Genomic DNA, 7,183 nt, shown 5'->3' with positions numbered 1-7,183 from the left:
AGCTAGGATTACAGTGTGAGCCACCCACACACAGCCTTCGCATTGTTTTTGGAAGTGAGATCACAACTTCAAATTTTACTTACTAATTAGGATGAGAACATTTAAATGCAGTGGACCTTTAAGAAAAACAACACTCATACCTGTAGTTGGAGACTGAAACCCGGATTGGTTTCCAGTGTCCGGTTATACTGTAGCTGAGCGGAATGGACTGACTCCTGCTAATGTGATGAGTCTCCTCTGTCCTCCTGGCTTGTTAAGCAGTGGTAATTTATAACAAGCCAGAGCGCAGGGAAGGAAGGCTGCCCTCTGCCAGCACTAGGAGATAGGCTGCAGTGGGACCTTACTCAACACTGGCAAGGGGATTTCTTTTCTTTTTGCCCATCCTAGGGCCCGAACTTCCAGCATTTTCTGCTTATGTTGTATTGAGGAACTGAACCAAGAGTTTTATGCATGCTAGGCAAGCACTCTACCACTAAGCCACATTCCCAGCCTATTGAGGGGATTTCTCTATTGTCAAAACTCCATTAGAATCAGTAGGGCATGATGTTTCTGATTGTACGTATTTTATTTTGTTGTAAAGGTAATGTACAAAGGGATTTCAGTTACATAAGTGTTACCCCCCCTCCTTTGTTTTTCTCCCACTTTTCCTTCCCTCTCCTCCCCACCTCCCATTCTCCCAGCCCCCACCCATGTATGTACTTTTTTTTTTGGTCTGTGGTGGGGCTTGAACTCTGGCCCTGGGCGCTGTCCCTGAGCTCTTCAGCTAGTGTTCTACCACTTGAGCCACAGCAACACTTCCCATGTAGGGTCCTATTCTTGTAAGCAAAATAATTTTCATGGTTTTGCACTTCTTTTCTTGGTAGTGTGAACCTTCTCTCTAGTCACTGTTCAAACACAACCCTGGGGGAAAACACCTTTTGTTACTTTTTTTTTTTTTTGGCAGTCCTGAGGCTTGAATTCACTCTGCCACTTGACCTACAGCTCCACTTCCAGCTTTTTCTGTATATTTGGTACCAAGGAATTGAGCCCAGGGCTTCCTAGGCTACGCTTACAGCCCCAGCCTTGTTACTTTTTTTTTTTTTTCAGATATTAATTTTGTAGCCGAGTGGGAAATGACTTCTAGACAGCTAAAAGCACAAGAGTTGAAGGAATAGCTGTAAGTACCTAAAAGATAACAGACACACTGAAGCAGTCTTCACTTTGTGTCATTGAACCCTTGGATGTGTAAGTGTTAGAACAGTCAGGTCCTGGGGTCTTTAGGCAGTGAGCACCCCACATTACACAGGCAGCTGTAGGCTGTCACCCCAGCTCACTGCAACTCTTGGTCTGACTTGTTTTAGGATTGCTTTTCTGGGTCGTACTTTTAGAATGCTCTTTAAAGTTTTAAAATGAAATGCACTGGGAAATCAAAATGCCATCCAAATCACTTTGGATACATCTTCCAGATACTGTAAGCACTGGTGCTGGGGCTTGATCTCAGGGCCTGAGTGCTGTCCCTAAACTTGTGCTCAAGGCTGACACTCTTACCACTTGAGTGACAACTCTGTTTCTGGCTTTTTGGTGATTAATTGGAGATGAGTCTTAAACTTCCCTGCTCAGGTTGGATTTGAACTGAGAGCCTCTGGTTTCAGCATCTCTACTAGGATTATAGGCATGAGGAAGTGGTGCTGTGGCTCAGGGGTAAGGCAGTAGCCTTGGCTGCAGAGCTCAGGGCAACACCCACGCCCAGAGTTCAAACCCCATCACCCACAAAAAAAAATGGATTGTAGGCGTAAGGCACCAGCCCCTGGCTCGGTTAATTGCCAGCCCTGGGACTTGAACTTGGGGTATGGGCGCTGTCTGTGAGCTTTTTTGCTCAAGGCACTCTTTAACACTTGAGCCGTGGTGGCACTTCTGGCTTTTATTGAGGAATGGAACCCAGCGCTTCATGCGTGCTAGGCAAGTATGAACCACGAAGCCACATGCCCAGCCCCTCAGTTCCATTTTTGAGAGTGGAATTTCAGACTTACACAGTGTCCACTCATGGGTGAAAGCAGATTATCAGGCAGCGCAGGATGCCTTGCAGGACTGAGTCTGAGGAGAGTGCAGGACGCCTGGTCCCCAGGCTGATTCACGTGGGTCCATTTGGTCATAGAATCCCGTGACCTTCTTTGATGCTTGTGGCAGTTTCCTGTTCTAATATGTTTCATTCTTGATCATCTCCCAGAACAAGCTTGAGCAAATACTAGCCTATTTTTCTTGTCCCTCTCGATGGCTGCCACAGCTCACCCTTGCTGTGTCTCTAGAATCCTGCCTAAAGAGATGGCCTAGTAATAAAATGTCCCTGAAGATTGAGCCAGCCAGCTCGTGTGCCCACGACATCCCCTCGACAGCTTTGCTGTCGGATCTTCCTTCTCCAGTTGGAAGTCACTCCTTTGACCTAGTTACTCTAATAAGCATGCTGAGGTCAGTTTAATGCTTTATTTTGCTAAAATGCTGTATACTTGCCATAATAGTTAGAGTTTTTCTTATTGATTTCTGAAGGGGTTTTAAGGATCTAAGTTTATTGTATACACGCTGGTTAGAACAAAGCTTTGCAGTGCTTAACTGGTTGGGTATTTTTACCTTAATAACTGGAGAAATATAATATGTCCTTGATTTTGATGTGTAATACAGGCCCTTTTTCTAGCACATTAATGCCTGTTTTGTCCCTAAGTTGTATGACTACTGTATTGATGTGTGAAATAACTCAGTACTATTTTGACATAGACTTATTAGTATACCCCGTAATTACTGAAATAAAACAAGTCTTGCTTGTCTGGTGGTGGAGAAAAGATGAGTCCAGATGTGTGTTGTCTGCTCGCCACATGTTCCTTCTCCACTGTGACCTGGAGGCTACTCTGACCCTTGCCGCTACTCTGAGGACAGAAGCAGGAATAATGGACCCTGGGAGTCGGCAAGGACCCGGGCCCAGCGACTTGAGAGGTGCCGGAGCTCTGAAGACAAGCAGGAAAGAGACTAGCACAAGGCCACAACCCAGGAGTTGGCCCTGCTCTGGAGCCCAAGTCCCAGCCTGACAGGTGTGCACAGAGCCATCTCTATATCCTAGGCTATAATGAAGTGTTCTTTTGGGAGTAGAGGGGGCTTGAACTCAGAGCCTCAGTGCTGTCCCTCAGCTCTTTTTGCTCAAAGCTCTTCTGCTTGAACCACAGTTCTTCTTTTTGGTAATTCATAGGAAACAGGTCTCAGGCTTCTCTGTTCAGGCTAGCTTTGAACCACAATCCTCAAATCTCAGCCTCCTGAGTAGTTGTGATTACAGGCAGGGGCCACTGTAGTTTTACAAATGAATGTTGCTGGTTGTCACCTTGTCCCTCTCAGGCTGCCTCTGTCTCACCTCCATCCCCTGGGACCTTGGAACCTAGAGCTGGGTGGTCTTGAGTGAGCAGGGAAGGTAAAGAAGCAGCTGTTGACGGCCTGCGGGTATCTGTGTACCTTTGTGGGAATCCTGTGTCCGTGACTCACCAGACTGCTTTTGCCTTTCAAGGCCAGTCTCTGGGGCTTGGCAGGCTTGGGCCCTCACGTGCCTGTGGGGTGAGGTTTGGTTTTGTTTTGATTTGTGCCATTGCGGGGGCTTGTGCTCAGGGCCTGGGCGCTGTCTGAGCATTTTTTCTCCCATCTGAGCCACTGCTCTGGCTCCTTTTTTGTTTGTGCATTTGCTTGCATTGTAGAAGCCAACCCTGGGTGCTAGTTCCACAGCTCCAGGCTGCAAAGGGAGTGGCCCCACTGCTGTCCCAGAATCTTACTCAGGCTTACAGTGCCTAACTTTCCAGCAGCAATCGGGTCCTCTGCAGAGGCCCAGGGCTGGCCACTGCCCCGGGTGGAGAGTGGGGAGAAGTGCTGGCACCCCAGGAGAGTCCTGGGAGGGTGAACGAGCTAGAGGCAGGCATGTTTTAGTTTTTATTTTGCTACTGACTGGAAGGTGGATGGCCATAGGCCAAGGTTTTTCCACTTGCTGAAAGCCAGCTAGAAAAACACATGCGAGGCAGCAAAAGCTCGGTGCCTATGGCCTGTGGATTTAGTATTAGAAGAGTGCCACCCAGCCATCCCTCCAGCCTGGCTTTTTTTTTTTTTTTTTAATATTTTGTGTTTGTTTTTGCCAGTCCTGGAGTTTGAAGTCAGAACTATGGGCTTTCTCAAGGCTAGAGCTCTACCACTTGAGCCACAGCACCTCTTGTAGCTTTTTCTGTTTGTGGTGCTAAGGCCTGGAAGCAGGGCTTTGTGCCTGCCCGGCGAGCCCTCTCCCGTGAGGCATGCTCCTGACCCGCGCGACCCGCATGCAGGGCTCTGCTGCTGCACTGTCCCCGGCAAGCTCAGGTGGGACCACGGTGGGAGCCTTGGAAGCAGGTGGGGCGGGCCAGCACACAGGCCCACTTGAGGCCCTGCTCGTGCCTCGTAACTCCGGGACACTTCTGTGGCTGGTAAAGAACCTCAGGCCTCGGGCGTGGCCCCCACCACCCTCCAAGTGCCTGTTGCTGTCTTTCAGGGCGTCGTCTAGCCCTCACTCCTGTCACCCAAGGAAAAGCCAGGTACCCTAGGAATGACATGACCATTCATAGGCCTTAGGACTGCAGGCAGAGGCAGCAGCCAGGCACAAGACCTTGAGGCTAGCTCCAGGCAAGTGTGGCCTATGGCTAAGGGTCTATCCGCCTTTTCCCCTGGCACCAGCACTTTGGGGGCACTGAGGGGTGGGACTGCTGCCTATACCTGAAGCTCCCACCCAGAACAGACCACGGGGCACAGACCATTCCTGGGCTGTCTTCTGCCAGGGAGGCCCTTCCAGGCCCTGCCATGCAGCCCACCAGACCTGACAGGCTTTGCTGTGAACATTCTCACAGGCACAGAGTGTGCCGCCTGAAGCCTGGACTACAGCTCACTCAGTCTCTTCCCTTTCCCAGCTTCACTTGTGTGAGCCCTGCCACCAGACATCTGTAGAGCCAGGCAATGTGGAGAGAGGATTCAAGACAGACGGGCCACCTCCTCCTCACGCCCAGCTCCGTCCTGGGAGGCCAATCACCTGCACAGCAGCAGTCCTTGCACTGTGACCTTGGAACTCTCCTAAGCTTGTCTTTCCAAGCTTCCAGTAGCCTGCCTGTTCCATGTGCAACCACAAGGTGGTGCCCGAGATCTGAGTTTGCAAGCAGAGGACAGGAAGTTGGCTAGGGCAGCCTGCCGGCCCAGCTGTCCTGCCTGGGCCACCAGCAGGCACACCTGTCCTGATGGATGGTAGACAGATGACCACAGAACCACCTGGCTACAACTTCTGTGCCAGGCAGTGGGTGGTGCTTGAGTTGGTCACTTTTAGTGACCATCTGGCCACAGGAATCATCTCTGGTCCTGTCCCTGCCTGGCCCAAGGGCCCCAGACACTCTCACTGTCAAGACCCTTCTCTCCAGTAACCACCAGAAAGGCCTGAAGTGGAGCTGTGATTCCACTGGGTGAGTGCTAACCTTGACCACAAAAGTACAGGCTGGGGGGGAGGCAGGCGTGTGGCCTAGTGATACAGTGCTCGCCTAGCATGCATGAACCCCCTGGGTTCCATTCCTCAGTACCACATATACAGAAAAAGCCGGGAGTGGTGCTGTGGATCAAGTAGTAGAGTGCTAGCCTTGAGCAAAAGAGGAAAAGCTCAGGGACAGTGCCCAGGCCCTGAGTTCAAGCCCCCGGACTAGTTTAAAAAAAAAAAAGTCTCCTGAATATTTCTTTCCAGGATGTCTTTGAACCATGATCCTCTGATCTCAGCCTCCTAAGAAGCTTGGGTTACAGGCGTGCACCATGCCTGCACCTGGCTCTTGTGATCCTTCTATCTTGCCCTTTGCCCCTCATTAGCTGGGAGCAGGGCCCCCAGTCCAGCCCACTCACCAGCCACAGCTGGCCTGCAGAGCTCAGCCACAGCCCGGGTATAGCGTCCTGCTGGGGGAAGCCTGCAGAGCCAGCTCCCAAGCCCAGCTGCCTTGTGAGCACACCCAAGGGCTGCAGGGCTCAAGTAGGCCCCACCTGGCAGCCCCACCTGCACTCTTCAGTGCCCTGCACCTCCACTTACGCCTTCCCACTGGGGGGGTCAGCCAGGCCAGGACCCCCATCCTCTCACAGGGCTGTGGGCTCTGACAGACATCGCTCTCTGGCAGCAGGCAGGCCCACCTGCTGGCAAGGAGGAGATACCGTCCTACTGCTGCCCGGCCTGGCACACCTGCTGCTGTACACACCTGGGGGCCTGTTGTCAGGTGGGAGCCTGAGGCAAGAGTCCAAAGGGCGCAGGCATATCTGCAAGGAAGACAGGATCCCGGTCAGTAGGCCTGGCCTTCCTGACTGCTCTTTCTACCTGCAGCAGCAAAGCCACCTGCCCTGTCCCCTTCCTTGTCCATCCCTCGTGGAGCCCTCCTCAGCCAGGATCGGAGACCAGGGACCTGGGACCACCTCCTATTCTGGCCAGCCACATTGCCTGACAACAGAGGGGCTTTCTGCATGTGACTCCTGCTACTCCGCCAGGCCCCAAGACAGAATACTGCCACCCTGCCATCGTGTCATTCTGGGCCATTGTGTCCTGAATAAAATGGGCTGAGGACCCCGACTGCAATGTAGAGTTGAAGGCTTAGCGAGGTGACACCTGTTTAGTGCTAGACATGACACAGCATTGTGCCCGGAGGAGCCCAGGGGCGTCTCCCAGCGCAGCAGGCGCAGAGAGGATGCAGCCACTTTTACTTCCACATAGGTAGCTTGTTCCTTGACTCCTCACCCAGCCCCTCTCCAGCCCAGCCACAGCCATAGTTTCTGCAAGTGGACTGCTGGGGCCAGGAGCCCTCCAGCCCAGGCCTCGGAGCTGCAGCTCGGCAGACATGGTCGCCTAAATAACCCAAGTCTTCTTCCGCTACCCTGAGCATCCGCAAAGGCAGTGTGCAAATGTACACACATGTAGATGTGGGCGGGAGCTGCCGGGCACGTGTGTGCAAGTGTGTGGGCTCATGCCTATATAGGAGTGTGCAAATGTGTGCATGACTGTGGGTGACAGCATGTACATGCACTATGTGCTGTGTGTTTGTATGATGGGCATGCATGTGTGTGTGTGTGTGTGCATGCGTGTGTGACAAGACCCATGGACTCTCCAGAGCCTGGGGGATGAGAAGGGCCCTGGATGGGGACGGGGCTG

The sequence above is a fragment of the Megascapheus bottae genome, chromosome 14 (assembly GCF_031878675.1).
Source record: "Megascapheus bottae isolate mThoBot1 chromosome 14, mThoBot2.hap1, whole genome shotgun sequence".
Taxonomy (NCBI): Eukaryota; Metazoa; Chordata; class Mammalia; order Rodentia; family Geomyidae; genus Megascapheus; species Megascapheus bottae.
The sequence above is the reverse complement of the archived record's forward strand: the minus strand, read 5'-3'. Positions refer to the sequence as shown.